Genomic DNA, 15,228 nt, shown 5'->3' with positions numbered 1-15,228 from the left:
AAATGCCTACAGAGGTTAAGCCAGGGAGATTTCACACGGTCTGGGATAGGCGAGTTAGGAGGGACTCCTGGTCTGGTTGAAGCACCCACCTCCCTGTGTCTCCCTTGGCGTTCCTGTCACTCCCCCTTGCTATGTACATTAGTATTCTTCATCAAAATGTGTAGTCTACAACCTCTGAGTAACATTACTTTGATAATTATGATATTTTCCAGGGTCGGTTCTAGACTTTTTGCCGCCTGAAGCAATAGAATACATTGTAAGCATCTCCCCCCTGCTGTCCCCCAGCCAGCATCTGATCACCAGGATGCCAGGTATGTGCTGCTCCGATGGGATCACCAGCCACACGTGAAGTCCTGCTTCCTCTCTGACTACAGTGGTGCCTCATGTGACCCGGCAGCATGTAACAGGTCACATAAAGCACTGCTGTAGCCATTGCCACAGGATGCAGGATGGGCGGTTGGAGATCCCATCGCTGAGAGCAGGTGAGTGAAGCGGCGCTGTGCATCTAGAGAGGCGGAGACGGAGTGTGAGGAGGGGAACATTTGGGGAGGGGAGCCGCCTCTTGCCGCCCTCTAATTGATGCCTCCCAGAAGCTCGTGATTCACATTGCTTCATGGAAGAACCACCCGATATTTTCTTTACTAGTTAATGTCTGGATACAGTTAATTTACTAGGCCTTTAGCCTTGGATAAGAAGTCTTGTTTAGATTTAATGAACCGTAAAAGTTGTCAGTTTGAGGCCCCATTGGTCCTGTATTGAAATCTCCCTTTTAGGAATGCAACAATGCTAATGCTCTGGTTAAGCATTCAACTGATTTTATCGTCTTTAATTACTCAGCCCTATAATCTGTGATTGTCGGAGGCCAAAAGGCCATCTGGTCCAGCACCAACTACGGTTATAAGGATGGTGGTAAGGACTCCGCCTTGTCAGTCGGATGAGGTTGTGATAAGGGCGTCATCCATTATTGTTGCTTTGTGACGTATTAGCATGCTACGGTCTGTATTGCATAACTACTTGTGTGCTACTGCATTGTTTCTTGCTATTTTGACATTAATAAAATACTTGTGTGACTATATTAGCTGCACGTTCATTTCCGACAACACTGACGAGACAAGGCGGAGGAGGGAGGGGTTGTCGGCAGATGGGGCACAGAGGCATGCTCCCTGCTCTGTGCCATGCCTGTGTCCCCTACGCAACTTCTCAGCCACCCTGTCACCACCCAAAATGGCAACAAGCTGCTTGTCGGCTATATACGAGGGGCAGGGTCATCCCTTACAGGAGAGGCACTCCTGTAAAATGCCCACTCTGGCGTTAGGTACACCCCTTCCACTGCTCTACCTGGCCAGCTCTTCCTTTTCCCCGCCTCCCTGCTCTGTGTTGAGACACACAGAACCAGAGCTGCAGCGCTGTGACCCCAGGGGTTTTTCATTTTTCGCAGATTGCAGGATGCAGCACCGGCAGAGAGTGGCAGTAATGGACATCCAGCCAGCCCCCTGGATCAGGTAGCATGTTTGTTTTTTGTTTCTTTAACAAAACTCTCTACCTCAGGTTCTTTTTAAAAAGGAAATAAATATGGCAGCCACCAGATCCCTCTCAGTTCAGGTGCCCTTTAAGCCTCCCCTGCAAGAAAGCACTAATTCTTTCTGACTGTTTCAGCTGACTGGATGAGGTGACTGCAAAGCACAGCAGTAGACAGAATTAAAAAACCACTGGAGTAATCAACAAACTGACACACGTGCAGCGCATGTGCTAACAGTAGGGTCAGTAAGATGCTATTAACCGACAAATTTGCAAATTTTAGTGTGCATTGTGTGGAGCTTGGGATTGGGCCAGTTAAACTTACTTCCTGCTGATTTCAAGCTGCATGCAAATCGGCATTAAAATTTGCCTACAAGTCCGAATTATTAGCGTTTCATTCCCCATATAGAAATGCTTAGGAATTCTAACTCTTCTGAGCCTAGTGCTGATAACACCAGCAAGATGGCAGCCCCCCCCCCCCCCCACACACACACACACACAGCCAAAGTGCCTAACTCACGTAGACAGCAAGCAGGCAGCCAGAACACCTGCATAATATTTCCAAGCCAGAGACTCAGCGCAACAGCCAGGTAGGCAACACTTTAAAAGAAGCATCCATCTGAAAATGGCGCCTGTGAATAATGGCGCACAGTGTTGCCGCTAATCCGTTTGCCGCTTATCGCTATTTAACGTTAAAGCCTTATTGTTATTTAGCATTAAAGCCTTATTGTTAATTAGTGTTAAAGTCTTATTGTTATTTAGCGTTAACACACAGAACCCTCTCTGTACCTATCCCTAACCCCTAAACCCCCCGGTAGTGCCTAACCCTAACCACCCCCCTGGTGGTGCCTAACCCTAACCACCCCCTGGTGGTGCCTAACCCTAACCACCCCCTGGTGGTGCCTAATCACCCCCCTGGTGGTGCCTAACCCTAAGAACCACCCCCAGTGGTGCCTAACCCTAAGCACCCCCCTGGTGGTGCCTAACTCTAAGACCCCCCTGGTGGTGCCTAACCCTAACCTTGACAGTGCTACATTAAATCCATTCATCGTTTTGCAGTTAAATAACTTCTGCAGTTTGGCTTATGTAGGGCGCTATTGATAAATAACGTTAGTGTGTGCCATTATTGATAAATAACGTTAGTGTGTGCCACTATTGATAAATAACGTTAGTGTGTGCCACTATTGATAAATAACGTTAGTGTGTGCCGTTTTTCTTCTTTTTTTCCCTGGGCGCCATTATTATGCAGTACTAACGATAAATAGCGATAAGCGTATCTTTTTAATGCGGCGCCATTTCTATGCATAGGCACTGTGCGCCATTATTCACTGATCCCAAGCAATTGCTATCTCCCTGATGTTGTTTATCTGGATTACTGTTCTGCACTGCTCAATAGCAATACGATTTCAGCATAAATCTGATTAAATATTTATTGGAACACTGCCAATGCTCGCTTTATTCTGACTGATGCAATATTGTGTGGCTCACCAGTGAATTCTAATTAAAAAATGGTCAAAAGGGCCCAAGGTTTTAATAGACCATCTGATTCAATAAAATATCAGGGACAATAAAAAAAAATAATAAAAATCCATATCCACTTACCTGGGGCTTCCTCCAGCCCGTGGCAGGCAGGAGGTGCCCTCGGCGCCGCTCCGCAGGCTCCCGGTGGCCGACCCAACCTGGCCAGGCCGGTGGCCAGGTCGGGCCTCTTCTGCGCTTCAATATGCGTTTCACGCCGGCGCGCTGACGTCATCGGACGTCCTCCGGGCTCAGCGGGCTGTACTGCGCAGGCTCAATTTGATGGCTTAAAAGGCATTTTATTTATGATGTAAAACTTAGGAGAAAAAGTGAATTGGATCATGCCTAATGCCTTTTAAGACACCAGCAAGCGAGAAAATACAAAATTTGACAGTACTTTTTACCTACTTTTTGGTACTTTTTCAATTGCAGAGTGCTAAAGTTATTTTAAACAGGAGAAAACCTAGGAGACAAAGTGAATTGGATTGGGCCCTATGGGGTTGATTCACTAGGCTTACTTTTTATTCACTTTAATTGTAAAGAGAGCTAATGCATGAAATAATCAAAGAGATAAATAATGAGTTATGTCAAATAAAGAGAGATAAACCATGAGTTAAGTTAAATAAGGAGAGAAAATTCATGGTTCCCATCTGCAGCTCAGGGACGTAACTAGAAATCACTGGCCCCCCCTGCAAAAATTTGGATGCCCCCCCCCCCCCCTGCACAGGTCCATTTTGGGTGGCAGTAGGGGTCACAGCATGAGGGGAGAACATGGCCGCCTACATCGGAAGGGAGGGGGCCACCCCCCCCCTCACCTCAGGCACTCCCCCCAGCATAATAGGTGGCAGGAACACAGGCATACCTCTATGTGTTCCATCGCGGAGGTCCAATCTCTAAGTGCCTCATGCTACGTCCTGGTAAACAGGAAGTAGCGTCAGACGCTTAGAGAGCAGAACCATCAGCAGTGGAAAGCATGGAGGTATGTCTGTGTTCCTGCCTGCCGCTGCTGTCACCTAATAATGCTGGAGGGGGAGCGCTAAGGGGAGAGCCGGAGGTTGGTGGGGAGGAGTGGCCCCCCTCAGGTGGCCATGCTCTCCCCTCATGCTGTGACCCCTCCTGCCCCACAAAACGGCCCTGGCCGGGCCTCAGAGGTTCTTTATTTATTTAGTTTTTTATAGATATACATATGCATAGAGTGAGATAAGTGTTGCTTGGCAGTTGGAAACAGGCTTTATTTCCCACAATGCAACAAGACTCACAGACAGGAAACTGTCAGGACCTAGGTCCTGACATTACACTGCGGGAAGGGTTTCACTACAATATCAGCCGTACAGCTGTCCCTGATGATCTATTCGAGAAAAGGTAAAGATTTCTCATGGGAAAGGGGGTATCATCTTATGGGCTTTATCAGGGGCGTAGGAATCACTATAGCAGGGATAGCAATTGCTATGGGGCCCTCTGCCACTAGGGGGCCCCTCCCAGCAGCAGAGCACTTTTAAAAAAAATTAAATTATAAAATATAAAAGCACAACATCCGTGCACAGACCCCCCCCCCCCCCCCCCCAAGCCACTTATTATTTTCACATAGTAGCAGCTCTCTGTTGATGTGCACAACCTCTGTACCTCTGCAGTATAGTGCAGTGCAGGCACAGGACGGTGTGATAACGTGAGCTGCAACAAGGAAAGTATCGCTGTCCTGCTCTGCTGTGATGGCCCAGACAGCAGTTATCTGTATCAGGAAAAAGTGACATGTTTATGGGGGACTGTGTGCACTGTCCTCATAAAGGTAAAAAATAAGCTCTTTTGTGTTTGATCTAGGCAATGTAATGATTACTGTTAACTCTCTGTGACCCATGCTCCATAGCTCTCTCTATGCCATATACTGTAGCTGTATAAGCATGCTAGATAAAACTTGGGCAATAATGACTGTCTGTGCCCAAAATCCAGCATGTATACAGCAGCCCCCAAAGGCCGTCAGCCATCAAGCCATCAGCTTTATAGAACAACTCAGCTCAGCCTCAGTGCACTATTCTCCCTACTCACCTTGCCCTCCCCTGTGTAATGGCACTTGTGTGCTGATCCATCGGCCTTTCCGTCCCCACATTATTATTATTTATATAGCTCCAACATTTGCCGCAGCGTTGTACAGAGTATATTGTCTTGTCACTAACTGTTCCTCAGAGAAGCTCAAAATCTAGTCTCTATCAAATTCATATGTCTTTGTATGTAGCGTGTAGTGTGTGTATCATAGTCTAGGGACAATTTAGGGGGAAGCCAATTAATCTATCTGTATGTTTTTGGGATGTCGGAGGCAACCAGAGTGCACGGAGGAAACCCACACAGACACAAGGAGAGCATACAAACTCCTTGCAGATGTTGACATAGCAACAAGAGTGCTAACCACTGCACCATCGTGCTGCCCAGTGGCAACAGAACACATTACTAGCCTTCAGGCTAGTGACACGTTCTGCATAGTGCTGGCCCTGCAATATCGTCTGGGGGGGGGGCAACCAAAATTTTGCTATGGGGCCCCATCATTTCTAGCTATGCCCCTGGGCTTGATTCACTAAGAAAAATAGCATGCCTTATCAAAGTTAACATACCTTATCAAAGTTAACACGCCTTATCAGAGTAGCATAGCGAGCGCTACGAAACGCATGTCTGCTAATTGGCAATCCACGCGACCTGCTTGCTCGCTATGCTACTCTAATAGGGCGTGTTAACTTTAATAAGGCGTGCTATTTGTCTTAGTTAATCAAGCCCATTAAGTGGGATGAAGTTCAATCCCTGGTTACAGTTCCTTGAATTGTGAGTTAATATGGTAAGGTGAGATAATTCATCGTAAAAGCGCTGTGAATCAGCTCCGTTGTACTGTGCAGAGCCCTGCTGAATAAGCCCTCATGTAACGTGAATATACAGTGGCTTGCAAAAGTATTTGGCCCCCTTGAAGTTTTCCACATTTTGTCACATTACTGCCACAAACATGAATCAATTTTATTGGAATTCCAAGTGAAAGACCAACACAAAGTGGTGTACACGTGAGAAGTGGAACAAAATTCATATATAATTCCAAACATTTTTTACAAATAAATAACTGCAAAGTGGGGTGTGCGTAATTATTCAGCCCCCCTGAGTCAATACTTTATAGAACCACCTTTTGCTGCAATTACAGCTGCCAGTCTTTTAGGGTATGTCTCTACCAGCTTTGCACATCTAAAGACTGAAATCCTTGCCCATTCTTCTTTGCAAAACAGCTCCAGCTCATCCAGATTAGATGGACAGCGTTTGTGAACAGCAGTTTTCAGATCATGCCACATATTTTTGTTTGGATTTAGATCTGGACTTTGACTGGGCCATTCTAACACATGGATATGTTTTGTTTTAAACCATTCCATTGTTGCCCTGGCTTTATGTTTAGGGTCGTTGTCCTGCTGGAAGGTGAACCTCCACCTCAGTCTCAAGTCTTTTGCAGACTCCAAGAGGTTTTCTTCCAAGATTGCCCTGTATTTGGCTCCATCCATCTTCCCATCAACTGACCAGCTTCCCTGTCCCTGCTGAAGAGAAGCAACCCCAGAGCATGATGCTGCCACCACCATATTTGACAGTGGGGATGGTGTGTTCAGAGTGATGTGCAGTGTTAGTTTTCCGCGACACATAGCGTTTTGCATTTTGGGCAAAAAGTTCAGTTTTGGTCTCATCTGACCAGAGCACCTTCTTCCACATGTTTGCTGTGTCAACCACATGGCTTGTGGCAAACTGCAAACGGGACTTCTTATGCTTTTCTGTTAACAATGGCTTTCTTCTTGTCACTCTTCCATAAAGGCCAATTTTGTGCAGTGCATAACTAATAGTTGTCCTATGGACAGATTCCCCTACCTGAGCTGTAGATCTCTCCAGAGTCACCATGGGCCTCTTGACTGCATTTCTGATCAGCGCTTTCCTTGTTCGGCCTGTGAGTTTAGGTGGACGGCCTTGTCTTGGTAGGTGTACAGATGTGCCATACTCCTTCCATTTCTGAATAATCGTTTGAACAGTGCTCCGTGGGATGTTCAAGGCTTTGGAAATCTTTTTGTAGCCTAAGCCTACTTTAAATTTTAAATAACTTTATCCCTGACCTGTCTGGTGTGTTCTGTGTGTGTCTGGTGTGTTCTTTGGACTTCATGGTGTTGTTGCTCCCAATATTCTCTTAGACAACCTCTGAGGTCGTCACAGAGCAACTGTATTTGTACTGACATCAGATTACACACAGGTGCACTCTATTTAGCCATTAGCACTCATCAGGCAATGTCTATGGGCAACTGACTGCACTCAGACCAAAGGAGGCTGAATAATTATGCACAACCCACTTTGCAGTTATTGATTTGTAAAAAATGTTTGGAATCATGTATGATTTTCGTTCCACTCACTTGTACACCACTTTGTATTGGTCTTTCATGCGGAATTCCAATAAAATTGATTCATGTTTGTGGCAGTAATGTGACAAAATGTGGAAAACTTCAAGGGGGCAGAATACTTTTGCATGCCACTGTAGTTATTGTAACTTTGAGCTTTTTGTACTTGGAATTTTATGTTTAATTTTGTTACCGTAAATTTATATAGCACTGACATCTTTTACAGCACTTTACAGAGCATACAGTCAAACAAGGCAGCCTTAAATCACAGTCACCCAAACCAATCATTTGTAATTGCATTAGATAAGTCTAATGTCTGTTCTGCTGTCCTCTATCTTGCACTGCTAACCCTGATCAGAGAAACAGCAAATAGCCATGTTAGATTTGTCTTGCTAAATGCTCTTGTTTTCTCACAGTGGAAAGTCACTTTCTCTCCTTCTCTTCTGTCAGTTCATGCTGCTCAGCTAAGGTAGGTGTTTGTATACATATAGGGACAATATGGGGCATAATTGTTTGACAGACTTTATGAGGCATATTCCTAAAGTAACGAGAAAGTATTGCTTTGTATGTCACAGTGCAATGCTGTACATCACAGAAGGGCGCTGGGTGTGCTTTGATTTGGCCTGTTTATAAAAGGTTGGAGCTGACCAATAATAGAACAAAATCTCATATCCGCCTATTTATAAATAAATAAAATGCCCAAGCACGGTAAAGGTGCGATGTGGCACTAGCAGTGAGCTAATAACTCAATAAATACTGCAGTGAGATTTTCCGTGGTAAGAACAGTTAACATTTTTAGGGTACGGTTATACCAATCTGGCCCACTGCACACCAAGAACCTCTAGCAGATCCGCAAAACGCTAGAGGTTTTTGAAGCAGATTTCAGATTGATTCTAGGCATGTTTAGAGAGGTTTTCTAAACATGCCTAGTAGGCCTGAAAGATAAATCGAATTTAAACCAAAATCGTGATCACCAAGATCATAATTTTGGAATCGTCAAAGCGCCAATTATCGCGATCACGTCATTTTCACATGGGGGAAGTTTGAAGAAGTGGCTTCAAACTACGCCAAAGTCCCGGCGTGTGCGGCTTGCAGCGTTGGACATACCTTCTACACGAGTCGAAACATTGACCGTCCTCTATCGCCGTCTGCCGACTCTTGTGCTTGGCAAAACTCCGGGTTCCTGTATGTCACATGACATACAGGAAGTATTCCATAAATTCTAGCCTGCAGGAGGCGACGTGGATAGACAGGCATCGCTGGACTCATGCTTGAAGCTATGTCCAGAACTGATGCAGCTTGGGGGGCAGAGGAGGCACAGAGGGACACAGGAGCAGAGAGACAGAGCGGGCACAGCAAGAGACACAGGAGACACAGAGGGGCTCAGAGAGAAGGGGGCACAGAGAGAGAGACAGAGAAAGAAAGCGGGCACAGAGACACAAAGGGGGCAAGAGAGAGACCCAAGGGAGACATAAAGAGGCAAAGGGGGCACAAAGAGACAGGGGGACAGAGGAGGAACAAAGCTTGATTTGAAGGAAATCGTGAATCGAAATCGCAATTTCAGACAGAAATCGCTCAAATCAATTTTTTCCTAAAATCGTTCAGGCCTAATGCCTAGCATCTTTGGAGCGTTTTAGCAAATTACAAATGTTGTTACAGTAAAGCTGGTACTGAACAGCTACTATAACAAAAACGCCTGGAAAACCGCTCTGATCTAGCGTTTTTCAGAGCGGTTTTCCACTTTCCTATACTTTAACATTGAGGCAGAAATGCCTCAAAAATCTAAAAAATGCTGCAGCCCCCAAGTTTGCATTTGTGGAAAAACGAACTGCTCTGGTGTGCACCATCTAGTGTTGGGCGAACATCTAGATGTTCGGGTTCGGGCCGAACAGGCCGAACATGGCCGCGATGTTCGGGTGTTCGAGCCGAACTCCAAACATAATGGAAGTCAATGGGGACCCGAACTTTCGTGCTTTGTAAAGCCTCCTTACATGCTACATACCCCACATTTACAGGGTATGTGCACCTTGGGAGTGGGTACAAGAGGAAATTTTTTTTTTAGCAAAAAGAGCTTATAGTTTTTGAGAAAATCGATTTTAAAGTTTCAAAGGGAAAACTGTCTTTTAAATGCGGGAAATAAGGGGAGGACAAAAGAAGCGCTCTCTGGTGCATTACCTTTTTAATATGCTTCCTATAAGCAAGTAAAATCACACGTACAATGTTAAAGTTAAAAAGTGCACTTATCACACTGAGGAGCACATCCCCACGTCCTCTGGATGTTGCATCCGTCCAATGCTTCTCCTCACTATGGCCAGTAGCGGGGGAACCGATCGGTTTCTAGCAGCGGCGGATCAGGGAACACGGAGACGCTAATGGCAGCTGCCTTGCGCCTGTTGCGTCATGACGCGTTTCGGCGTTCCACGCCTTCGTCAGATGACGCAACGGCGCAAGGGACGCGAATTTGTATGCGTCTGGTTGCCCAGCAACAGCCGCCTTACCATACGGCAGCCCTGCTGGGTCACAAAATATATAAACAAAAGGATGCGCGTGCACCACCGGCGCCCTCACAGCCATGCCCATACATGACACGTCAATCTATATTAGTACAGGAAAGGGGCCAATTCATAAAATAAATTCATCGGGGCCAATAGAGACATTTCATAAAACAGTCTAAAAATTATGTAAATTTAAAAACATTTTTTCCCCACTTATACATATATCCATAAAACGATATACGCATGTCGTATACGGAAGAAATATCCAGGAGGCAGCGGGGAGCTTACCCCAATGGTTCTTCTCCACAGCTCATAAATCACAACTCTCCATATGACATTGGTCAATACACATACATATCTCCCCAATACATGTATACATATATATATATATATATACACATATATATATATAAAAATCTGTGCAAAAAATGTACAAAAAACGATCCCTAGGCTTATTCCTGCCCATATGGAGATCAATTTTATACAAATGGTCCAACATCATGAACTTTAATAAAAGGGTTAAAAATACTAAATACTTCAAAAGAATATACTGTCAACAGTGCACTAATCCCTTCATAGAGTCCCATACACATCCATACTCATTCGTGAAATTATAAAAACCTCACGAAGATGGGGACAAAGGACTAAGTCTTTAAGAATAGCAAAAAATAATAATGAATCATTCATTAGTGCCCCTCCCAGGACCATGGTATGGGTGCTCGAACCGGAGCTAGGCCATTTGGAGGATAGGAGAGGAACAGGGGGGGGGGGGGGGGAGGAAAGGGGGGGAGGTATGGGGAGGAAAGGTAGGAGGGGGGAGTGAGAAAAGGGAGGGGGGGGGGAAAGGAAAAGAAAAAGAAAAAGAAAAAAGGGGGGGGGAAAGGGGGGAGGGGTTAAGGAAAAAGGGGGGGGGGGAAAGAAGGGGGTAAGAAAAAGGGGGAGGGGAGAGGGGGGGGGGGAAAGGGGAAAAGAGGGAAAGGGGGTCCGGGCTAATTGGTGAGTGGAGTTATTAAATGTAAGTGGCCACTTCCAGCCCTTCATTCAGTCCTACTGGGGCTAGGGAGTTAAATCTAAAGATCCAGAAGGATTCTCGTTCGCATAATCTCTTATATCTCGCCCCCCTATTGAGGTCCCTTGAGATCAATTCTACTCCCATTATCCTCAGACTATTAACCCTACCCTCATGGGCTTCCTGAAAATGCTTAGGAACTGTGTGTTTGATACAGCCCTCCTCTATTTTCCTCCTATGTTCCCCCAATCTTTGTCGTAGGGGCCTTGTGGTTCTGCCTACATAGCTTTTATTTGGACATCCACAAGTGAGCAGATAAACCACAAAGGCAGAACTACAATTAATGAAGTCCTTTACCTTCACAACCTCTCCATTCCCATCTACAACTTCTGAGACCCGATGCTGAATGTATTTACAGCAGCCACATCGTTTTTTATTGCATTTAAAGTTACCGGCCAACTGAGGAAAGAAAGTTGGTCTCTCAATTGGTGGGTTTTGAATGTTACTGGGCGCAAGCTTATTTTTGATCGACCTAGCTTTCTTGAAAATTACGTCAGGACAAGTGGGCAGCTCATTCTTCAACCAAGGGTCCTGCAGAACTATAGGCCAATTTTTCTTTACAATGTTTTTAATTTTCATGGCCCTACTATTAAAGGTGGTAACAAATGTAGGACCTCCTTTATTGCCTCCTCTCATACTGTTGTTATAGGCTGACTTGAATTTTTCCTTTCTTTTATAATTGTTACCCTTATCCTTACCTCTAAACTCATCCTTGACTCTAGAGATAAACTGTTCCTCATAACCCTTCTCCACAAATTTATTTGCCAAAACCTTGCCCTGTTCATCATAATCCTTATTTAAAGAGCAATTTCTCCTTAATCGACAAAATTGACTTTTAGGTATATTCTGGATCCATCTGGGAAGATGACAACTAGATACATGCAGGTAGGAATTTCCTGCCGTTGGCTTGAAGTGTGTTTTGGACTGTATGCTATTGTTAGAAAGATCAGCCATTAACGTAAGATCCAAAAATACAATACTTTCCTTATCAAATACATGTGTAAAAGCTAGATTAAAAGTGTTATTGTTACAATATTCTACAAAACAATTGAATTCCTCTTCCTTGCCATCCCATATTATCAATACATCATCGATAAACCTCGTATAAAACACCACATGTTTCTTAAAAGGATTTTCCCCCCAAATGAACATTTTCTCCCAGAAGGCCATGTATAAATTGGCAAAACTGGGCGCGAATCCTGCCCCCATAGACGTGCCACAGGTCTGTAAGTAGATGGAGTTCATAAATGAAAAGAAATGATGTGATAGTGCAAACCTTAATAGATCTATAATGAAATTAATTTGATCGGGCGCAAGGTCTTGATATACCCCAAGGAAAAATCTGGCTGCCTCCAAACCCCTCTCATGAGGGATACATGTATATAAAGAGGCCACATCGAGAGACGCCCAGCAATAGCCATTCTCCCACCTGTACCCAGAAAGCAAGTCAAGCACATGCTGGGAGTCCCTCGTGTATGCCTCCGTGCTGACCACACATGGCTGCAAAAAATAGTCAATATAAGTGGAAACATTCTCAAGTAAACCACCCATCCCAGCCACTATAGGTCTCCCAGGTGGCTTCTCACTGTTTTTGTGTACTTTTGGTATTGTATAGAAATATGGAGTTTGTGGGTATGCAGGTTCCAAAAACCTTTTCTCTTCACCACTTATTAGCCCTTTTTTATGGGCATCAGTGGTGATCTCAAAAAGCTTCCCCTTAAACTCCTCAGTGGGATCCTTTGTTAATTTGGTGTATGTGAGTGTATCACCCAACAACCTCAACCCCTCATCCTTATAATCTGTGAAGTTTAACAACACAATCCCCCCTCCCTTATCTGCCTGCCTGATGACGATCTCTTTGTCATCAGACAGGTTTTTCAGGGCCTCCCTCTCCTGTATACTCAGATTATATTCTTTTGGCCGGTTCTTGTTGGTGCAGATTTCCCTTAATTGTTCCAGTACAGTCTTGTAGAAGGCATTTATATACTGCCCTCTACTATGTACCGGATAAAATATGGATTTGGGCCTGAACGGGGTATTTTTTATCTCATCGTTTGGCAGAAATTGTAGCCAACTTTCATCGTCCAAATCATTGGACTCGAACCCCCCCGACTCTTGCCAAAGGAATTCCAAATCCTGCATGACCTGCGCATCGCCGAAGTCGCACAACTCTCGACCATGCGCAGGACCGGACTCTGCCGGGGAATCAAACCCTTCCAAACCTCCATCTATCTGATCAGGAAGTGTGTCCTTTTTGCTTTTGATCGTAAAGAACCTTTTTAGGGTGAGAGTGCGCACAAACCTGTGCAGATCCTTAAACAAGGTAAACTCGTCTGGATTAGAGGTAGGGGCAAAGTTTAGCCCTTTTCTCAAGAGACTCGTCTCTACGGCATTTAACTCCCGTGAGGACAAATTAAAAATCCTTATAGTGGAGGGCGCTGTTTCTATCATTAATTTATTTTTCCTTTTTTGGATTTTCCTTCCTCCTCGGTTTCCCCTTCTGACTCTTCCAGGGGCCTTTTTGCCGATTGTGGAAGATTCACCCCTAAAAAAGAGTCCTGTCGTGGGTCTCTAATGGCGCTTTCTGAGCTGATGATGGAGACAAGATTGTCTCCACTCATTTGAAGCGAAGGTTCATCTCTAACCCTAGGCAGGTCCACGGGGGCTTCTTTTCGGACCCCAGTATCAGGAAGGGGAGAGACATCAATTATTTCTTTTGTGGTGCTATTGACAGTCCACTGTGGTATTCTAAGGGTTTTGGAACTGTCATAGGTTCTCTCCCTAATGGGGGTGAGGCTTCCCCCTCTGTGCTTATTTTTTGGAATGGCACCTTCACGAATTTTCCGGCCAAGGTATCGGTTCATAAACCTGGGGGCACTTAAGTCAACATCAGGAGAACCCCCGGAGCCCGTGTGTGGGAATCCAAAAGCTCTCCTGTTTGGGTTTTTGGAGGGTGCATTATTGGGGGAAGTTCTTGGGTCTATTCTTCTTCCCTGATACCCAAATGAAACTCTATCTTTTCTTTCAAAATGTTCTCTACTCCCGGGTTTTCCACTGGGATGGTTACGGGCATATTTATTGGAATGGCGAGTGTAGTTCTCAGACCTGTACCGAGTCTTATCTCTATCTTTCCTGAATGCTTCACGATTATTGATCTGAAGGGAGGGATCCTTAGAGGGACTTTTTTTGTTATTTTTATTTATATTTTTGTAACTGTTTTTGGTCCTAACTTCCACCCATTCATTTTCTCTACTTGTATTCTTATCTATAGCCTGTACAATAGAATTTTGCACCTCCTCCATGGCTAATTGATCATCCATTCCACAGGGTTCTGACTTTCTCTTGTTGTTATTACTTCTATTTCTAATGGACCTTTGGGAATGGTGATCCTCCCATTGGAAGACCTGACCCAAAGCATAATCAACCCTGTCCCTCTCAAATTTTGAGAGCTTCTTGTCTAAAAGCTCTTTTTGGAACCTTTTGCCTGTATTATCCACTTTATCATTCCATCCTCTAAAATCACTCATTTCCTTGTAGCATTCTAATTCTTTGAGGATATCAGGAATAATGGCACGGGCTTTTTTAAGATTTCTTTCTCTCTGCACCACCACTATTTTCATCCACGTGGTGGTGCAGTATTCAGCTGCCTCTTGCCACAATTTCTGCAAATCGCTCTCAAGAAAATCACAACTCTTTTTGTTACGCAACCCCCTGGGAGAGATGTGAAAGTCAATATATTCCTGCAAGAATGAAGAATCCAACCACTGGGTACATTCGTAATTCCTAGCATCCTCTAATTCTCTAAACAATTTTATCATGTCATCAACTTTTTGTTTCATCCCACCGTCATTCACAATTTCTGCAGCATTCCTGCAGACAAATCTCTGTGGCTCAGCGGCCACTTTTGCATTTATCATAATTAATTGTTCATGAATATCGTTCTTAAAGCTCTCCCATTTGGGAGTCTCACCAGACTCTTCCATTTTTGTGATCAGTCAGTTCTCAAAAGGTGCAGCAGAGGTGTCCCAACACAATCTCATAAGATAAAAGCAAAAAAATCCAATGCGCTCCAATCCAGAACTCTCCTCACAAAGAAACGACAGGCTTCCCCAGAGTGCAGCTCCTATCTTACTTGGGAACCAGTAAGGGGCTGTAAAAAACAGTGAAAAAAGGGGAGGACAAAAGAAGCGCTCTCTGGTGCATTACCTTTTTAATATGCTTCCTATAAGCAAGTAAA

The 15,228-nt window shown here is 44.6% G+C and overlaps 1 protein-coding gene across 1 annotated transcript in view; it reads left to right on the top strand.

Moving 5' to 3' along the window:
• The window catches only part of LOC137541586 (sterile alpha motif domain-containing protein 10-like), a 358,765-nt gene that overhangs the window by 124,582 nt on the left and 218,955 nt on the right, over positions 1-15,228 (top strand). The gene's annotated exons all lie outside the window — the stretch shown is intronic.

This window comes from Hyperolius riggenbachi, chromosome 12, assembly GCF_040937935.1.
Source record: "Hyperolius riggenbachi isolate aHypRig1 chromosome 12, aHypRig1.pri, whole genome shotgun sequence".
NCBI classification, from domain to species: Eukaryota; Metazoa; Chordata; class Amphibia; order Anura; family Hyperoliidae; genus Hyperolius; species Hyperolius riggenbachi.
This window is presented reverse-complemented; position numbering and strand designations above follow the sequence as displayed.